The 20,687-nt window shown below is 47.1% G+C and overlaps 1 protein-coding gene across 1 annotated transcript in view; it reads left to right on the plus strand.

Annotated features, from left to right (window-relative positions):
- Qki (QKI, KH domain containing RNA binding) overlaps positions 1–16,427 on the plus strand; it is a 1,257,190-nt gene extending 1,240,763 nt beyond the window's left edge. Inside the window, exon 8 of the mRNA XM_051164120.1 lies at positions 16,418–16,427. The gene's annotated coding sequence lies outside the window, so the exon portion shown is untranslated. The remainder of the gene's footprint in view (positions 1–16,417) is intronic.
- The last annotated feature ends 4,260 nt before the right edge of the window (positions 16,428–20,687 follow it).

Consider the following 20,687-nt stretch of genomic DNA (forward strand, 5'->3'; position numbering starts at 1 on the left):
GGCTCTTGGGAGGACCGCGTCCAGGGACTGCCCAGTGTTGTGTCACGCACACTGGGGCTCTTGGGAGGACCGCGTCCAGGGACTGCCCAGTGTTGTGTCACACACACTGGGGCTCTTGGGAGGACCGCGTGCAGGGACTGGCTAGTGTTGTGTCACACACACATACACAATGAAGTAAAGAAATAAAACACTCTTTTCACCAGCACTAAAAGATATAATTAATATTTTGATGGGGCTTGAACAAAATTCATTTGAAACACAAACTGAGAGCACCATCAGGGAACTAAACTTATTACTTGTCTGCGAGCATTTATTTACAAATGGTGGGAACCAGCTTTCTTTGACATCTTAATTTGATCAGATTTTGCTATTTGGCTTCAACTCGGAAACAGAGAGAATGCTCATATGCTGAGTTCTTGATTGTATAATTAAAGATCAAATTTGTATCTGAGTTAGATTTTTATTTTCAGAGTATTCCTCTGAATTACAGGCAAATTTGGGTGATACAAAAAAAGATAAGAAAAAAGGAGAAATTCCCCTATAAACTACCAAAGATTAGAGCCATATTTTTCAATTATTATATATTTTCATTGTTTCCCAGTATTTTATTGCATTAATAGTGTTCATTTAAACAGCTCTCTTAAAACACTGTCCTGTTTGTACCCCATTCTTCTAATATGTGAGCCTCCTTCGGATCCTAGAGGCAACCACAGAATAAAAGCTGCTCTCCTTTATGTAAGTACTGTAAAGTTGCTCTTCAAAAGGTGTTGCTCATTTACATAATTTGCATAGTAACGAGCAACACTAGAGTGTTTAAAATTAGAAAAAAAAATCACCTTGCTAGTTTACCTAAAGTGGTTCCCAGCAAAAGTCTGTCTGCCACAGCTCAAACCTGAGGGTCCGCCACGTCTACACCTGAACAGCCAGCTGCAGGGCTCAGGCACACCTGCCCGACCTTCTCAGCCAGCATGGACAAGATACTTCTAACCCAGCACAAGCAGAATTTCTTTTCCCTTCTGAGCTCAGCTTTGCTGTCACACTCCTTCTGGTGGCGGGTCTTCAGACAGAGCCTCGAGGGTCAGGATCCCCTGCAAAAGCTCCTCTCACGGCTGTTTCATGTCAGCGAAAGTTATGACTGGAGCCATCGTGAGAGCTCGGTGCACAGTTCAGCTGCCCTCTGAAGCCTCTCCTTCTAGAGGCCACCTCTCCTCTACTTGAAATCTGGATCTCAGGAGATCTGAGTACCTTGGCGGGTGCCCAGGGCTTCTGGCATGTTCCTTTAGCAGTACCCTCTCAGTGAGCCTATCCCCCAATGCCCAAAGCAACTCCCTGACTTTGGAGGCAGGGTCCCCATCCTCCCAGGTGGGAAAGCCTTCAAACAAAGGCTGGGGAGATGGCTCCGTGGTCAAAACACTTAGCAGGCAAGTGTGAAGATCAGAGTCTACATCCACCAAGTAAATACTCTATATCCACCAAATAAATACTAGGCAGGCATGAGGGTTTACCCAGAAGTTCAGCCTCAGAAGGAGATCCATCAGTAGAACAAAGCAACTAGCAAGAATAGCTGGATGCATGAGCTCTGGGTTTGACTGAGACACCCTGTCTCAAAGTGTACAGTGGAAGAACAAGGAAGGATGATTCCTAACATCAGCCTACATCAACCTCAGGACTCCACACGTGCGCGCGCGCGCACGCGCGCACACACACACACACACACACACACACACACGGAGAGGGAGATGACTTCTCAAAAGTAGCCTTTGGCAGTTCCTCATCCTACAGACAATTGGACAGCAGCCGGTTTTATTCTCTCCACCTATAAGAGCCTGTCCTGTCTTGATGCATAGGGCATTTCGGGTGACACTTTCTCTCTGCATAGTTAAGAAACTCACCAACAGCCTTAGAGAGCACAGGACTAGTCAAGATCAACAGGATTCTGCCTGTAGTTATTACTTTCTGTTATTTTAGGAGCTTATGTTGTTGCTGCTGCTGCTGCTGCTGCTGCTGCTGATGATGATGATGATGAGGATGATAACGATGATCATTAGCTTGTTGGCTTTCCAGGGGAGAGATGCTTGGAGGGTAAGGGCACTTCCTGCTCTCCCACAGCACCCAAAATCTTTTCCCAGCACCCAGGCTAGGCAGCTCACAACTCCCTGAAACTCCGAGGATCTACTAACGCTCTCTTGTGACTTCTGCAGATACCCACATATGTGCACTTAAATAAAAAGCACAAGTAAAATAGTTTTTAAAAAACATAAAAACTTAGTACTGTTTCAATGTCTAGCTCGCCAGGAAAACACACCGAGGGCTCGCTTTTGAGGATCACAGCCATGAAGCTCAAAAAAATAGCTTGGGCTGTGTGTATCTATCTGTGTGTCCATGAGTTTCCTGGCAGCCAGATCCCTCCTGACAGGAGCTTGCTGCCTGAGGAGCTGGGTAAAGAGCTGTGCCCTCAGCTTTGTTTGCTCTTCCCTTTAGTACTACTGTTTCTCTTTAAATATTCCCACCTTCTTACACAGGAGCTGGAGAGAAGTTACTCCTTGGCCACGCCATACTTTCTGCTTGGGTAGAGGGCTGGCTGGCAGAGGAGACAGTCTGTGGAGCGGACCCACTGCTCTGGGTTCCAGCCAGCAGGAAGACTAAGGCCCTACTGTTCTCTTCCCAGGTCCTTCCCACCCACCCCACTCCTCAGGCCGTAGTGGCAGGTGTGAAAGATCACTGGAACACTAAGGCAGGGTCTGGAGAGGTCTAAGATAGACATTAATTAGAACGCAGCCTGTGAGTACAGTTGCTCAGTGTATCCTGGATAAAACTAAGACACAGGCATCTCAAAATGCTCATGTTATACACAGACAAAATTGCCCAAGAAGTGCTGCTGCTGCCTTCCTGTCTGGGCGCTAATGTTTCCTGAGGCGTCAGCCTGGCACTGGGAGGTGAATAAAAATGCAAATCCTACAGAAGGTCCCTGTGTGCCAGCTCTCAAAGGACAAGGCCTGGCTGAAGTCCCTCATCCAGCATGCACCAGCAGAGGGGGACTTCTCCCTGGAAAACCTCAAAAGGTCCTTGTTTGACTCCCACTCTAAGCATACCTCTGCGGCGCCATGGTGGTACACTCTCAAATGTTTTAAAGCATGCTGCCCTGACACCTTGTGGCTAATGTGGAGAGAGAGAAAAAAATCCCTCATTCGGGATGGACACACCAAACAGCATCCTAATTGTTTCAGACAGTGATGTCCAGATTTCAAACAGAGCATTCCAGAAATGAGACGGGCGTAGCAGAGTCTTTTATCTTGGTCCAGTGTCGGCCACCTTAGTGGAGTCCCGTGAAGAATTATTTGTAACTCAGTAACAACTTTCCTGACTTGTTTTATTAATTAGATTTTTCTGAGTCATGTGTTTTGACCATATAGTTTAATAGGTTTTGACAAGAAGTAAAGTGAGCCATAACTGAAAGATTTTTTTGTCATTTACTCTCCCCACCAGATGCCAGCCCTAAATACCGATATGGACATGGTCTACTTTGTTCTCTCTCTCTCTCTCTCTCTCTCTCTCTCTCTCTCTCTCTCTCTCTCTCTCTCTCTCTCTCTCTCTCTCTCACACACACACACACACACACATACACACACATATACACACACATACACACACATATACACACATTCACACACACATACACAGATAAGCATGCCTACACACCCTGTCTAGAGCTTCCTACAGCAGCTTCTCTTTGCTTTCTGACATCTTTCACAGTCACCAAGATTTTGAGATTTCTTCGTTCATGTGATTATATGACCCAGTAACTTATTACTGTGTGGCATTTCCTTGGAGAGATTAGAATCTGAGTATCTATCCACTCTCGGGGACACAGGGCTGTGGGAATGCAGGCCATTATAAATGAGCGTTCTCTCCAGGCCCTGCCCTTGCCCTTACTGGGATGCTGGTGGCAGTGATAGCTGCTGGGGGCCGGGGGGGGGTGGGGAGTGGAGGAAGACCCAAAGGTCTTGGAAGCTGGGGCTCTTGGTAGGTCTTCCGTATTCCACTAGATGCCCCACACCCATCCACACAAGGACAGCACTAACTGGACCTCATATATTAACCAAAAAAAATTTTTAATGAAAAAGGTGATAAAGTTGAAAGGGGATGTTGGGGGTTACAGAGGGACGTGGAGGAGGAAATAAGGGGAGATGTGATCATATTCCATTGTATATATGTATGAAACTACCAAAGAACAAAATGATTGAGATAAATAAATTCTCAAATGCTTATGGCATGCTTTTTATTGCTTTTGGTAAAGTCATAGGAGCATATTCAAACGCCTGAGATGAGACCCTGATAGCTATACACGGAGCTGCTCATCCTTTGCCAAGTTGCTGCTTGGCTTGACTCTCTTAACAAAGCACAGAAGTGCAGGTCCAGCTCACACACAGTGGTGCTGGTGAGCTTGGCTTCTCTCTCCAGCTACCGCCTGGTGTGGTCATAGCTCCCTGCAAGTTTCACTGCTATGCTGCCAGGTCCCTACCCTCTGCGTTTACTACGCTGTCTCCCCAGGCAGTGATCCAGAGTAACAACCTCTGTGGGTGACATCCTTCTGTTCCCGTGTTCCACTTCTCTCCTCTGTGCATTCACACAATTTTCCTTTCATTAGGAACATGGCTATAACCACCATCGAATCTATGTTAGGGCCTTTCCATGCCTGGATCTGCTTGTGCTCGCTCACTTCTCTCTTTCAGACCTCAGCTTGCAGTTTCTCTAGATGTTTGAGGCTTTGGTGCTTGTGTCCTGCTGGGGATGGACCCTAAGCCTTCAGCATGCTATGCAAATACTGTAGCCCCAAGTCCCACACTCAGCCTGGCGTTCCTTACAGAATTCTAGACATTGTGTGTGTCATGTTGCTCAGATGCTTTCAGCGGGCTATGGTCTAGCTGAGCCTTTGGCGCTCATAGTTTTGTGGACTGGTTCCTGAGTGGCCTTTGCTCCTGGGCTCCTGCAGCCTGCACTCTATATTCAAGCTGTCACCCATATCCAGTGAATGTAGGCAGATCCAGGAACACTGTCCTCTGTCTATCCTAATTCTTTAAAACTCTACCAGGCAATTTGTAACCACATTTGCCTCCCCAGGTACTAATACATGTGTCTCTGGCTCACTCACTTCTGACCACCCATATCAGTGTAAGGACTACTTCAACCCATCTCTTCTCAGGGTCCTAACGACCACCCCATCTGTTGTGTAACACCTGATACCAGTCGGTTCTTCATCTTGGTAGCAGGAGAGTCACTTTAACCCTGGGTAATCCATCAGTTATAGAAAGTCCTTGTTGTTGGCCCTTCCAACTCAGTGAAAACCTTTGTGTCTTATCACCCCATGGCTGATATACTGTATTACTGACAGGCTCTCACTCTGTGACCCAGGCTGGCTTTAAACTCAGAAGGCGTCTTGCTCAGTCTCAGGAGTTCTGGGATAACAGGTGTGCACCACTGAATGACAAATTACCACAACCTTGAAGCTTTAAACAACAACAGCAACAACAAATCCATCCACTCAGGTTCTGAGACCCAGGGTCTGAAATGAAGGTGCTGGTGAGGCCGCACGCCCCGCTGAGGCCTTGGGGACAGCTGGTCTCTGTCCTCGCGGCTCCCACTATTCAACACTGTCTCACTGGTTTCTCTCACATGGAAACATTTAGAAAACCAGATCCCACTATAACTAAGGATTTAAAAAAATGCCGTCCAAAAGTTCGAAGAGAATCCTCTTAGTGTGGGAGGAGACAGACAGACTCCCAGGCTGGGCACTGAGGGTGGGGGTGGGGATACCTGGAGTCAGTGGTTTGTAACTGAAGTTAGGAATCTTGAATTTCCCAAAACCAAAGAAATTCAAAACACATTTAAAAATAAAGAAATAAAAAGGAAAAGCTGTGTCACTGGACTAGGAGCAAAACTCCTCTGTGGGGTATTTAGGAATCACACCAGCCTGGCTGTGGGAGCCATGCTGCAGAGGGATATAAAATCCACTGATTCTTCTCTCAGGTCCTGGAGAGGGAGGCAAGGCCCACCAATTAGAGTCATCGGGCGAAAGGCACTAAGGAAGGGGTTGACCCAGGCAGGTGGGACCTCAGAAAGAACCGGAGGCCCACAGAGCTTAGGTATAAGGACACAGAAGGTGGCTTTAGTAGATTGACTGAGGCGTGTGAATGTCACTAGGTCATTGTGAAGGAAGACCAGATAGGAAGGACCATCCAGCCTCATCACACTGGTGCCCAGGAGGCTTGGGCTGCTGGTCCAGCCTCATCACACTGGTGCCCAGGAGGCCTGGGCAGCTGGTCCAGCCTCATCACACTGGTGCCCAGGAGGCCTGGGCAGCTGGTCCAGCCTCATCACACTGGTGCCCAGGAGGCCTGGGCAGCTGGTCCAGCCTCATCACACTGGTGCCCAGGAGGCCTGGGCAGCTGGTCCAGCCTCATCACACTGGTGCCCAGGAGGCTTGGGCAGGAGGTGCCTGTAAGGGGCTCATCAGGGAAGTCTGTATCTAACTTCATGAGAAATGGGCTATGAAACACACAACACATTTAACTTAGGAATCATCCTGGATAATTTGTTTTCTGTCTTTATGCCATGTACTAATTAGAAACATAAAGGAAACAAAAGAGTGGCCAGTGATGGTTCCTGAGCTAGACCATAACATCCACATCACTGATAACTCTGTCTTAGGAACAACCAGGAAGTCCTTTGCCTGTACCATCTCAGAGTGGAAAACCACCAAGGAGCTCGCTCCACCTGAACCACTAAAAGAGCCAAAGTGCCCAGGCTTCCATCTGAACAGAGTAAATACAGAAACGCGAAGAGCCAGCATCCCGCGGGTCACGTGCAGTGATACAGGAGGCTGTCCTCCGATCCACTGGAGGAAGTGCATCTCTGGACACATCATTTTCACTCGTACAATACGACTGGATAATGTGGAGCCTTGCTTATCCACATGTTATATACAGAAAGACTTTATAAACACTCAAGCAAAGCTCTACAAGAGGAGCCCAGATTTCCTGCAACAGAAAGGCTAAAACTTGTTGTTGGTTTGTCTTTGGAGAAAGGGTCTTCTTACATAGTGCGGGCTGGTCCCTGGGCTATCTATCTAGCCAAGGGTGACTTTAAATTTCTAATCTTCCTTCCTCTACCTCCTGCGTGCTGGCACTACTGTGTTTATGCAGTGCTGGGGATCACGGGCCTTCATGCTAGACACAATTCTCCCAAGTGAGCTACATCCCCAACCCAGAACATCATCCATCCTGCATGTGATTATTTTACTACCACTATAAATAACACACGTATAGTATCCATGGATGTTAAAATGTAAAGTTTAAATACATGGAAAAATGTAAATAATAAGTGTTAATATTTCATTTGAATTCTGTAACTACTATCCTGACAAATTTAATACAGATAAAGACATTTATTCTCAAGTCTGAATGATCTCTTTGGTTTACACATGAAGTTGAAGCCGATTAACACTTAAAAAAATGACTGGGGCTGGAGCGATGGCTCAGCAGTTAGGAGCAATGGCTGCTCTTCCAGATGAGCTTGGTTTGGTTCCCAGCACCCACGTGGTGGCTTGCATCATTCATAACTCTAACTCCTGGGGATCCTGTGCCCTCTTCTGGCCTCTGCAGGCACTGTATACACGTGGTAAACAGGTGCAGGCAAAACACTCACACTCACACACACACACACACACACACACACACGTGAGATAAATGCGTGTAAAAATATTTTAAAAGCAAGCAAGGGCTTAAAAGAACGCCTACAAACACCCACGGGGTTTATGAGCGTGCCAGCTGCACAAGGACATCCTACCTTCTACATCATTACTCATTGCAGCAAATGGAGAGCGTTACAGAGATCTGCAACTGATCAGAATGCAGAGAGCTGACCCTCAGGTGCCCAGCCCCAATCAGCACATCTATAACACAGTCCCTGCACCCAAGACTCGAGGACCAGCACAGAAGAGAGAGCAGGAAGACTGTAAGGGCCGGAGGAGCAGGAGGTCTACTGTGAGGTCGTCTCTCCGACATGAAACAGGGAGCTGCACCCATGAAATCTCAACAACGTAGATGCCTAAACAAGACCTGAGCAATGACAATACTGGGTGACACACCATGGGGCCCCACCCTAGATGCCGCACTTCGGGCAATTAATAATTGCTGAGTGATTAGCCTTCCCCAGAGATGACCTCCCTAAAAGGCTAGCCAATCCCAGAATCAACCCTAAAAACATACGCATAAGCAACACTAAGTGGAATCACATGGATATATATACAATGTATGTGTATATGTTTGTGTGTACACACATATGTATAAATACATATACATACTGGCTAGACATGTATATAAGTATAGTGTGTTGCATATATACACATATATGTGTGCATTTAAATGTAGTATATGCATATGTGTAATATACATATATATTACATTAATAGAAAAATAAGAGGCCATGATTTGAGAATGAGTGAGGTAGGATATGGGATAGGATATGGGGTAGGATATGGGAAGGCAGAATGCTGTAATTATATTTCAATTAATTTTTTAAAAAAAATTAAAAACAGCAACAACCAACATAAAGAAAGCACGTGGAGGAACTGTTATAAACTATCTCAGGAAGTTTATAAACATTTCAATCATATCTATAGATATTCGGCATTTTACAACCTTCATTCTGCCTTTTCCAGGGTAAGCGCCTCTCATCTCTCCTATCCGTTTGTGTCACTCGGGTAGATGCCAAGATGAAAGGGAGAGCCAAGACAGGCGTTTCACCTTCCACTGTAAGGACATTTTAAAGTGTTCGCCTAAAGTGTCTCTGTAGGAAGCCTGGAGTGGAGATGGGGGGGGGGGGGATGGCGCGGAAGGGGAAAGGAGAATAAACACAATAAACTGGAAGCAGGGAGTGGGCAAACACAGGGTGGACTGGTCAGAGACGACACAGGATCAGATGACAGAAAAGCAGCACATCCAGCGAGATTCCAGCCCCAGGTGCTGTGCAGGAACGAAGCAGCCTGACCCCTGACTCCTGACCCCTGAGGGTCATCCTGGCCCTCCTGCAACCACAGTAGCGTCTCCATCACTCCCCAGGAAATGAGACAGGAAACTATGAAGGGTGTCTGGAGGCCTGACAGTACCAGGGGATTTCCCCTGCACTCCTCGCAAGGACAGCTAGCACTCGCTGACAAATGAGAACTCTCTAAGTCACTAGACTCCCACAAAGCAAAGTAGTAACAGGATTTTCACAACACAAAAGACCTGTCAAGAGTCTCCAACAGTGTCACGCTGTCCTTGTGCAAAGTAATTGCTCTTTCACATAGCATGTCAGAAATTAGTAGTGTCAACTTACGTTCAGAAATTTGGCTAAAAGAAGGAGCTCACCCTCTACCTCCCACTGCTGGAAACTGCCAGGAACCATCCCCCTAGCCTAGCTGCAGGCAGAATGCCCCATATCCACTTCCCTAACCCACAGAGAAAGAAAGTCACACTAACTGACCTGCTTCTGGGCGCTTGAGGAAGCAACAGGAGAGCCAGCAGACACCATGGAGCTCCAAAAGGCCCATGGGGGCAAGTGTGGGAACCCCGGGTGGGAAGCCGAGGGCAGTGTCCTCTGTGCATTGTACAGGGCCAGTGGGTGTTTGCCAGAGAGCATGGGCAGGACAGAGGCCTGAGGAAGCCACCTTCATGGTACAACCTGAGGTGTGCTCCTGCTGTAGGAAGCCCTGCGTGCCTCCCAGCCCCTTCCTCCTGCTGAAGTCGTGTGAGCTGCATAGAGGCTTTGGCACAGGCAGAACCAATGTGCTGTGTGATGACTGCAGCTGGGCCTTGGGCGTGCCTGAGGGGTCCTGGGGCCAGGACCTGATTCCGGACAGGCCTCTGCCAGCTGTGCAGCGAAAGCAACTCTTTAGTACATACAGGGCCTTTTACACTTGCCAACGAGGACACCCAAGAGCCAGGTACTTGGGTGTGCTCGGAGAGTAAACTGGGACCATACAGGGACTGTCTTCCTTGTTACCACTGCCTTGCTGGCAAGCCCTGAAAATCAAGAGACACACCAACACAAGACTAGTTTTCTCTGGTAGCTTTAATGATTGCTAACTATGCACAGGCTTTATGCTTTAATTTTTATATTTAATATCAACCTACAGTTCAACATTTTCCCCAAAACCAGCGAAGATGATTGCTAACTATGCACAGGCTTTATGCTTTAATTTTTATATTTAATATCAATCTACAGTTCAACATTTGCCCCAAACAAGCAGGGATGATCAAGGAGAGGGAAACCTAGGTCCCGAGTAGTTGACCACACATCAAACGCCAACGCCTGAGTTTTACAACAATCCTGGAAGTAAACACAATTGAGAACAGATGGCAGGGCCTCAGCCCTAACCTCTTGCATCTGCTGAGAAAATGGAAGACACCGAATGCAAGAGAGGCTTGCATGGAGGAACCCATCTCCCTCTCACCAAGTCCAGGCCTGTCGGGAGGGGAGCCAGCAGTGGGGGTGGCTGGTCATGCTGTAGCTCTGGTCCTTTGTGCTGTTGTTCACAGAGCTTTGCCATCAAATACATCTTCATGTTCTTGAGTGGACACAGAATGTAGAAGACTGGGTTTGGAGCCAAGGCCCCTCCATGCTCACAGGCGCCATGAACTCAGCCATGCCTGGAGGCTGAGTAGTTATTGGCTACAGTTTTCTATAGGTGGATAATGACAGGACTTAGCTCTTTCCTGGTGGGTGGGAACGGAATGCTTTTGTATACAGAAGGCACGCTAGTACCAGAAGCAGGGCTTGCACATGACATCTGTTTCTGCTGCCAGCTGAAGGAGTGGATCACATCAACCTAAGCCCTTAAGCTTTGAGGCAGATACTCAGGTAAGCGGAAATGACCATACCCCAAATAGCCAAGTAAATATAAAAGCCGGATGACGTTGGGAGAACCCCTGACTGGGAGAAGCCAGGCATTTTCAGCTGGACAGATGGTTAAGCAGTAAGTCAAAACAGGTAAGGTGGCTGGAGAAGAAGGCAGCACTTCAGAGGGAGTGGCCCTGGGCCCCGCTGAGGCAGCTTAAGGCAAAACTCACTAGGCTCAGAACCAAAGAAGATAGGCAGGGGTAGGACAGGGCACTACCCACAGCATGTGCCTGGGACTCCTGGGAGCCAGAAGGGTCCAGTTTCCCTTAGAGCACTTCAGGGGAGTGGAAGGTGACAGAGAAATTGGTGGAAGCAAACTTGGAGGAAGCTGAGGCATGGGAAGAACTCATCTCACTTTAAGGCAGAAGGTTCCAGAAGCTATCCCCTCTGTCTGAATTGAATGCGTGTGGGGTTGGTGCACACCACGGAGAGGTGCCCATTGGAAACTATCATTGATACACTTCAAGCCACACTGCAGGCTGGGTGAGGACCTGCCTTTGAATTGACCACAGACAAGGCAAGGGGGACCATTCTTAACGCAGCTCCCGGCTGTTCGGGATCTACCACATCCATCTCAAGTTCTATCCAAGCAGGGGAGCAAAGGGCGCTGGCCCAGAGAGCTCGAATCTGAAATGCTTGTGGCTGATGCAGGTGGCCATTTCCCATGCAGAGGACAGTGATCCATGTGACATTCCTTACAGATGTGATACATTCAGTAAAGTGTCACTAATGTGTTCCCTGGAGTTTACAGCTCTTAGTGCCATCCAACAGAAAACAGAACAGGGATCCACAGAAGATAAAAGCCCCTCCCCCTTTAGTGAGCAGACCATTTTGAGGCCACGGGCACCAGCACACATTTGTAAAGGACACGTCAGCGACAGACATCTCATGGAGAAAAGTCCAGCCCAGAACCATAGTGTGTGACCTGAATCATTTAACTAAGATTCATCTTGCTTTCGCTCGAATTCACATCTGCAGTATGGGGCAGCAGACACAACCATGAAGTTAGGAGAACCACAGACTCGGTGGCTCTCTTCTGTGTCTCCAGCCAGTCAGATGCCCAGAAAAGTCCAGGATAAATCATTAAAAGGGTAGATGAAAAAAAGAGAAAAAGAAAAAAATGGGTATACGGCAAGATGAAAACAAGATGGGTACAGAGATGTTGTCTTTCACCAGAAAAAGAGGGTAAAGATTGACGTGTGAAATGATGTGTCCTATGCTCACAGCAGCTTTGCACAAAAGTGACCTCAACTTAACAGTACAGTGCCTGGCTTTTTGCACGTGGGTCCTGGGGATGAAAACTTGTCATTGCTCTTTCAAAGCAAGCCCTTTCCTGACTGAACGCCCTCCCAGCCCGTCTGGGAAGGTTAATTGTATGTGCCAATTAAGTGAGCCCTAGGATGCCCAGACCAGAAGTTAAATGTTATATCTTACTGAAAATTTGTGAAGATATTTCTAGGGGATATTGACAGCTGAGTTGGACAAAAGCACACCCCCATGTTGAGTGAAGATGTCATGGGCTGAGGGCCCTAGCCCAGCCAGAGGCAGAGAAGGTGAAGCGCACTATGTATTCTTTGGTGCACCCTCCTTGCCGTTGGCACTCCAGGAACCAACACTACTAGCTCCAACCTTCCAGCCTCCAGACTGTACACAGCCTCTCTAGTCTCCAGTTCCCACAAGGCGGATCTTATGACTTGTCAGTTTCCATGACTGCATGACGTCATGGCTCATAGCAGCGGTTCTCAAACGGTGGATCACAACTCCTTTGCGGGAGGATCAAATGACTGTTTCACAGGGTCACCTAGGACCATTGGAAAACACAAATATTTACATAACAATTCACTCTATTAAAGGGCCATGGTGTTAGGAAGGTTGAAAACCATTGGCTTATTGTAAACCTACCCTTATGAGAGAGTCAGAGATGGAGATTGGCAGCCATGGCTCTCCCTGTGGCTGTGTTTAGCTGTTCTTTCTGTACTTTGCTACAAGTGCAGTGCAGAGGCAAGGCCTCACTCCGGACTGAAGCCTGGCTTCCCAACATTCCACCACTCACCACCAAGCACACAGTGTTCCTCACTGTGGCAGCTTCCGGTGAGTTCTCTGGTAAAAGGCCACAGGCTAAGCGGCTTAACATCGAAAGCCTCTGCCTCTGGAATTCCGGAGGCCAGATGTGTAAGGTCAAGATATCAGCCAGGCCGCATCCCTTCTGACAACTCCAGGGAAGGATCTAGCAGCTCTGCTCCTGCCTTCTGGCTTCCCGTGTGACTAGGAAGATGTAGCTATGCTCTGCTCTGTGTGTCAGAGGGCAGCCTGATGTGGAAGTAGCTGTGGCTGATTAAGCTCAGCCAAGATCATCAGGGTGAACCCCTATCCAGTCTGCCCTGTGTCTTCATATAAGGGTGAACTGGGGGCCGGACGTGGTGGCACAAGCCTTTAATCACAGCACTTGGGAGGCAGAGGCAGGAGAATCACTGTGAGTTCGAGGCCAGCCTGGTCTACAAAGTGAGTCCAGAACAGCCAAGGCTACACAGAGAAACCCTGTCTCAGAAAAACCAAACCAAACCAAACAACAATAACAACAAAGGGTGAACTGGGACATATGCACAGATAGAGCATGCATGCAAAAGTACACCCACATCTTCCGTGGTGCACAGCCTCAGCCACTAGGATGCATCAGGTGGAGAGGAGACAACAAAAGCACAGCCATGGCCCCTCACACCCCCTCCTTAGGGGGCTGCCTCACATTCAGGCAACAGCAGCACACAAGCAGAACAGCACTGGGTCTGTAAAGCTATCTACACAGAAGAGGCTTGGTGCCTGCTCTGGTAACATGAAGGGTGGCTTGTGTGAGCCAGTATTTAAAGATAAAGACTGTTGCCTGTTGGTACAAGGAAGAAAAGGGTTATCTGGCCTAGACAGCCCTCCTCTGCAAAGTCACAGGGATCTTTGGACACCACTTGTGACAGGCAGAGGAGATGGACAACAGAGGAACCAGAGAAGGGGCGGTTCTCCACTTTAGCAGGGACAATGTTCATCCAGCACAAGGGGCAGAGGTTTAGTGACAGGAAGTGACTTAAGGATGTGTCCGCGACTGAACACAAAGGAGGGAGTAAACCCCTGCGCTGTGTGCACTTAAGCTCCAAACTGCGTGAGGTGGGCTCAGCACTCAGTGACAGCTTCAGCAACAGTGGTGTCTCCTTTCGGATGGAGGTGAGCACAGGCAGGCGGGCTGCAGGACTGTGAGGTGAAACCCTTCCCTTGGGTCTGATGTCTTGTTACACCACTCCTCCTCCCCCCCTCCCCCGCCACCACCTAGACGGGGAGTCAGAGGCACGTGGTATAGGTACAGCCTGCATCCCTAGGGTTCGGCCCATGGCCTTTCAACCAGCATGGCTAAGTTCCTTTAGAGAGTCCTAGTTTCTGTGGCTTATCGTTTCTGGGTAACTCTGGCCTGGGTTACTTTTTTTTTTTTTTTTTAATATCTCTGTAAATGAGAAACACCAGGACTGGGCTCAGCACTTAAGCTGCTGTGGCAAAGGACCAGGGTTCCATTCCAAGCACTCACATCTAACTGTAACTCCAGTGTCAGAAGATCTGATGCCCTCTTCCGGCCTCCTTGGGCCTCAGACATGCACACGCATTGCACGCATACCTACATAGAATAAAACTAAATAAACCTTTTTGAGAAGTTGAGAACTACCAACTTTGAATTGTTTGGGATCCACTTGTGAAGACAGAGCAAAGGTCGGGTCTGCTGCGTTAGGAGGCCTTGATTGTTGGAATTTGAAATATAACTTTACAATAATTTAAGAACACAAGTCCCTTAGAAAGGCAGAAGTAGGTAATGGGTGCTGGCTGGTGACAAAAAGAAGGATATATGGGGATATATGTTCCTTTGAAGAACTAACAGAGAAGAAAAAATTAAAAGGACAAAGAAGCCCAGAGTGGAGTGGGCAGGGCCTGGGTACACAGGAATCATGGGCTGGGGTCTCTGAGACCTGGAGTTCATGTGAAGTTAAGTAGGCAAAGAAGCTCATTAAAGCACCTCTGAGTTCCTTGCAAGTGAGAGAGGAGTCTGAGATCAAGAAGAAGCCAGAGTAACTGCCTAGCAACAGGGAATCATTAAGTGCTGTGCAAATTGGGCAAGGAGCCTCCTGAGCAGTTCTGCGGGGAAAGCAGTAGAACCAACAGCCACGTGTCGCTCTCGGAGGGCAGCATAGCACAGCCTCCTGCATCATTAGGACACAGCGAAGCTGGCCAGTGTCCTGGCTCCTGTGCACTTTGCAAATGTACAATTAAAAGAAGATAAACTGCCACGCATGCTGACTGAACTCTGGAAACCGACTTACTACATTTTTCAAGAAGAAAAATAGGATGAGTGGCATATCCACAGAGTACTTCAAATGGTTCTTTAAAGTCATGCCCGTTAACACACCACCTACAAACACACATTCCAATGGTGTAGGCCAAGTGGATTATACACCCATGAACATAAAACAAATGTCCATTCAAAGGTTGAACTATGCATGGAAGCCAAGCAAACCCCAAGACAGCCGTGACTTTAGGTCAGACCCCCACAGTAGCGCGCAGACATCATATCGCGCAGCTCATTCTTGCCAACCATGATTCCCTGAGTGCTACACACCCGAATGGACACAAATTCAAATCAGACCACAGGATCACATCCAGCTGAAGGCAAACTCATTAACTCTGTTTTTGTTAACTAACTTTTCAAAAACATTTCATTAAAAGACAATGATGTTTGATTAGAATTTTCATTGGTTCACTCACTATGATTGTTTGGACAATCTTTTCTGTCATTCTTAAGGATAAGAATAAAGATAGATGGTTAGACAGACAGACAGGACAGACAGACAGATGAATACATAGATACATAGATATATAGATACACAGAGAGATTGGTAGATGGATAGATAGATGATCGATAGATAGACAGATGATAAATAGATATAAATACATAATCAATAAAAGACAGATATGTAATAGATATAAATACACAGGTGACAGATAAATGACAGGTAATAGATATAAATATATAGATGATAGGTAGATGATAGATGACAAATAGGTGACAGATATAAACAGATACACAGAGATTCACACACACATATATATGATAGATACATAGTAATGGAGAGATAGGTGTGACATAGATAAGTGGAAAATGTATGGATACACAGGTAAATAGATACAATCACACATGATAGATTCATCAATACATACACATGTAGTAATGAGATAAATAATTGGTAGATGTATATAATATCTGGATATATGGAAGAAAGGTACACAGACATAATAGACAGTTAGAGGATATCTACATACTTAGAAATAAATATATGATAAATAACAGATAGACAATACATCATACTCAGAATTTTTTAAAACAAAGCTACATTGTAATTGAGTACAGGAAACTTGGTGGCAAATGCTGCTGTGTGACAGTGAGTGCTAATGTAGAACACTGTCCTCAGATCCATGCGAGTCCACACACCAGCTGAAACACTCCAGTGCAGCCATCCTTCCACTGTCTCTGCTTAGGTCTCCTGAGTGTGCTGTCATTGCCGTGGCCGGAAAGACCTCTGGGATTTGGAGCAAGGTTCCCTGCATCTTCACAGCACACATCACAGAAGACAGTTCAAGGGGGAAATGCCTGCCAGCTGCTCCCCATCTTAGAAACTGGTGTGCGATAAAGTCATCTGAAATCATAGGGAACTTCAGGCTTCCCCAGCCATCCCCCTGTCAGTTCTGTACTGTACCTTACAACAGCCGAGATGTGGTCCCTGTCACAAGAGGCTGCTCTCCTGATAGCCCTGCATTAACTTTCCAGATGGGGTGATCACAAGGCTGCTTCACTGTGCCTTCATGATGGCAGCACTGACTGTGCATGGGACATGTCTCAGGGCAGAACCTGGAGTCACTTTTCTACCATGCTTTGGAAAATGAGGCTGTGAAGATCAGGCATAAATAAAATGAGAGCGGGAAGTGCAGAGAGTTTGTGCTGCACAAACTAGTATTAAAACTGGGGCTGGAAGGAGATGGAGACAGTGTGAAGGACGTAGGGAGGATGTGCAGGAGAAATGGGACACTTGTGAGTGTTGCTTAGTCCTTGGAGCCTCAACAAAGACACCTTACACTTCCATGTCCCATCCTTCTTCCCATGCCCAGGGTTTCCTAGAGAACACGCCAGTAAAAGATTTTGTTTTAGGCAGCTCCCTGAAAAGATCCCGGTGCTTTAAGGAGTCCTGAAGGATCCAGAGACATAAACAAAACTTACCATGAAACGTTACACAGTAGCAAACAACTGAAACAAAATTGCCAGCAGATGCACTTGGGCTTCCTGCCCTGCACAGGGGACAGTGAACAGCCTTCTGTCCCACTGCTGGCTCAGATGCAGAGACAGCTTGAGCTCTGCAGTCTAAGCTCTGAGTTAGAAATGCCGAGGACACCAGCCCTTGCAATAATCAAAATATCTAAAGCTGTGATTGGACTGCACACACACACATACATACATACATACATACATACATACATACATACATACATACATACATACTCTGGAAACCTCAGGTGTAAACAGAGAACAAGATGCAATCCTCTAAGAAACCCAGTCTCACCCGCTCCTCCAGAACACACAGAAGATGCCCTGGATGCACATGGATTTTGCTGGGCATGGGAGTTGGGAAGATAGCCAATTCCTATCTCAGGGCAGGTCTTTTTCTCTTTACAAGGATAGAGTGGAAGGCACCATCAAGGGTAAACAAACACGGGAGTACCAACCAGCAGGCAAGAAGAAATGGCAGAAGGAAGCCAAGCAGGGGAGGCTCTAAACACTCCCGCACTGTGATCTCAGCAGGCCTGGGTCCAGAGTGCTGCAGCCCATTGAAAGCATCTTCTGTGAAGAGCAGGTCTCAGCAGCTGTGGGGGTGAGGACCTGGGGAGGGGGAAGGGGTAGGGGTAGGGGGCAGATGAAAGGTGGGTCAGTCCCCAAAGCAGGAGTAGGCACCCTGCCTGCAACCACAGCGTGAGTCTGGGAGGCTGAGGCAGAGAAAGGCCTCCTGCTTACAGTAGGAGCTTTGAGTCTCATGTGTCAGACTGGGGAAACCAGGATATGTACTTATACTCTCAGTTGGACTCCTGATTGGCTGGCCAAATGAAGAATGGGCCAATTGGAAGAGAGCCTGTCAAAGCCCCACTTCTCTCCATCCCTGGGTGTTATAGGAGGGAGGAAGGAAACCCTACCCTGTGCCTGAAGATGAGGCCTTTGCCCTGATCCCTAGGAGGCTGCTGGGGGTCTCTGAGCTTCTGTTGGTGTTACGATGCTCCTCCGGACACCAACTGTGACCCCTGTGACAGGAGCCCCTGATAACTAGAATAACCCAGGGAAGAGGCTCTGCCTGATGATTTGAGTTCAAGGCCCAGTACCTACATGGTTAAAGAAGTGAACTCACACACCTTGTTCTCTGGCCTCCTCGTCATGTATGCTTGGCACACTTGATTATACACACACACAGATGCACAGAGACACACACATAAATAAACAACTGTAATTTTTTTTAAAACTATATTTTTCAGGATTGATACTACTTCCTGTTTACACACAGAGTTTCACATCCCCTCCCCCCACACACACACACACCAGCTGATAAACTGTAACAGACTGGAATGCTGATAAAATGAATGTTGCTGATATAAAGAGTGGATGGGAAGATATCTCATCTACTTTTAAAAGATTTTTTTATTTTAGTCACAGTAGCTATTATAAATTTTGATCCTTACAAAGCCTTTTTGTAACTTACATCAAGCTTTTTTGAGGAAAAAAATAAGTGTTTTGTGATATTAACCAAAATAATAGAATAATCCAACAAAAACCAAGAATTTCTACTCACTCTGCTTACTCCTACCACAAATCTGTGAGACTCTGCTACCCAGCCCCCATGACTATCTATGATTAGCCAGCTCTGTATGTTCAACCCTAGCCTGAGCCTGTGTGGGTGGCCACCCCTCCCAGGACAAGTGACAACACTCAGCTGGTGTCTGTTTTAAATCATACTAATCCTTCTAACCACTTGCTGCTGATGCAGAGATGCCTTCAGAGTCTCTACCAAAGGCTGTGAACTCCAGACACTATGGGATGAGTGAGTTAGCTTATGTTCTACAGCTATGACAAAAGCAACTTGGGGACAGAAGGGTTTACATCAACTTACGTCCATCATGAAGGGAAGTCAGGAGAGAGCCTGTAGGCAGGAACAAATGCGGAGATCACGGAGGAATGTTTGTTCCTTGTGGCTTGTTAAGCCTGCTTTCTTATACACCGCAGGACCACCTGCACACAGTGGGCTGGGTCCGCCCACAACAGTAATTGAGAAAAATGCCCACAAGCCAATCTGATGGGGGCATTTTCTCAATCAAGGCTCACTAGCCCCAGTTGACTCCAATTTGTATAGAGTTGGCAAAAGAAAACCAGCTGGATGTGGTGACAGAATGTAGGGAGCCCACCAGCCAAACGAGGGGTCCCATTCTAGCACTGCCACACACACACAGGAGTTCCAGTGATCTGTCTAGATGTTTCTTCACACAGCAGCCTCTTCCTCAGCTATGAAAACTCTGGGACCAATAGGATTCTTCTGGGTCATCAACAGGAGCAGAGCGAGCACAAGAAACACTCAAACAGGGTAAAACCTTGGGTTTTTACCCTCTTTCCCTCCCAACCCTACCTTCCCTTCCTTTCCTCTTCCCAGCTTAATTTTTCCATTACTGTGATAAAACACTGACCAGAAACAACTTAGGGAGAAATGGGTTTATTTCAGCTTGCAGGTTGTAGCCCATCACAGAGAGAAGCCAGGGCAGGCACTGAAGCAGAGACAAGGAGGAACGGGAGCCTGCTGGTTTGCTCAGGCCTAACCAGCCTGCATTCTTACACAGCTCAGTCCCTCCTGAGAGCTGGGACCCCAACCTCCATCAGTAATGAAGCCAATGTCCCCGCAGAATGGCCTACAGCCGATCTGATCAGGGCAATTCCTCAGGTGAGATCCCCTCTTTCCAGAAATGTCTAGGTTTGTGTTGAAGAAACAAACAAACAAACCACTACACCACCCTCTGTTTTCTCTCCTCTCTCCTCTTTTCTATCTCTCTCCCCCTCCCCTTCCTCCTTCACTTCCTTCTGCAATACTCCAAATTAGGATGGAATCTCCTGTTCATGCTTTACCACCCACATTTCATCCTCAAATCTTCTCTATGGCTAGTCACAGGGATTTGCTACATTTCCACACTCCATCCCGACACTGGCATACAGTCAATGAGTTGAAGAAAAAAATCCTTAGGGTTCAAAACTGTCATGAAGCTCAGAAGTGTTGAGGTCTGTGCCAGTTACCATGCAAAAGTTGTAAAAAGAAGCAAGTAGTGTTTAGCTGAATAGATATTAATTTGGGCACTAATGTTAGGTTTGACTCTGAACCATCCCCGGCCCAACAAGCTCCTGTTTGAGGCATTTGTCCCCATGTGGCAACATTGTCTGGGGAAGCTATGGAACCTGCCTCGCTGTGGATAGGAGCTGGGAAAACTTCTGGTATATGTACATACTTATACATAACACACACACACACATACACACACACACACACACACATCAGACTGAGAGAAGATGCTATTAGCTATTTATCCTGGTTATATCTGGCTCCTTATTCGAACTAAGCTGCCCCACCATGAAGGACTGAAGCCCTTGA

This window comes from Acomys russatus, chromosome 21 (assembly GCF_903995435.1).
Source record: "Acomys russatus chromosome 21, mAcoRus1.1, whole genome shotgun sequence".
In the NCBI taxonomy this organism is placed as follows: Eukaryota; Metazoa; Chordata; class Mammalia; order Rodentia; family Muridae; genus Acomys; species Acomys russatus.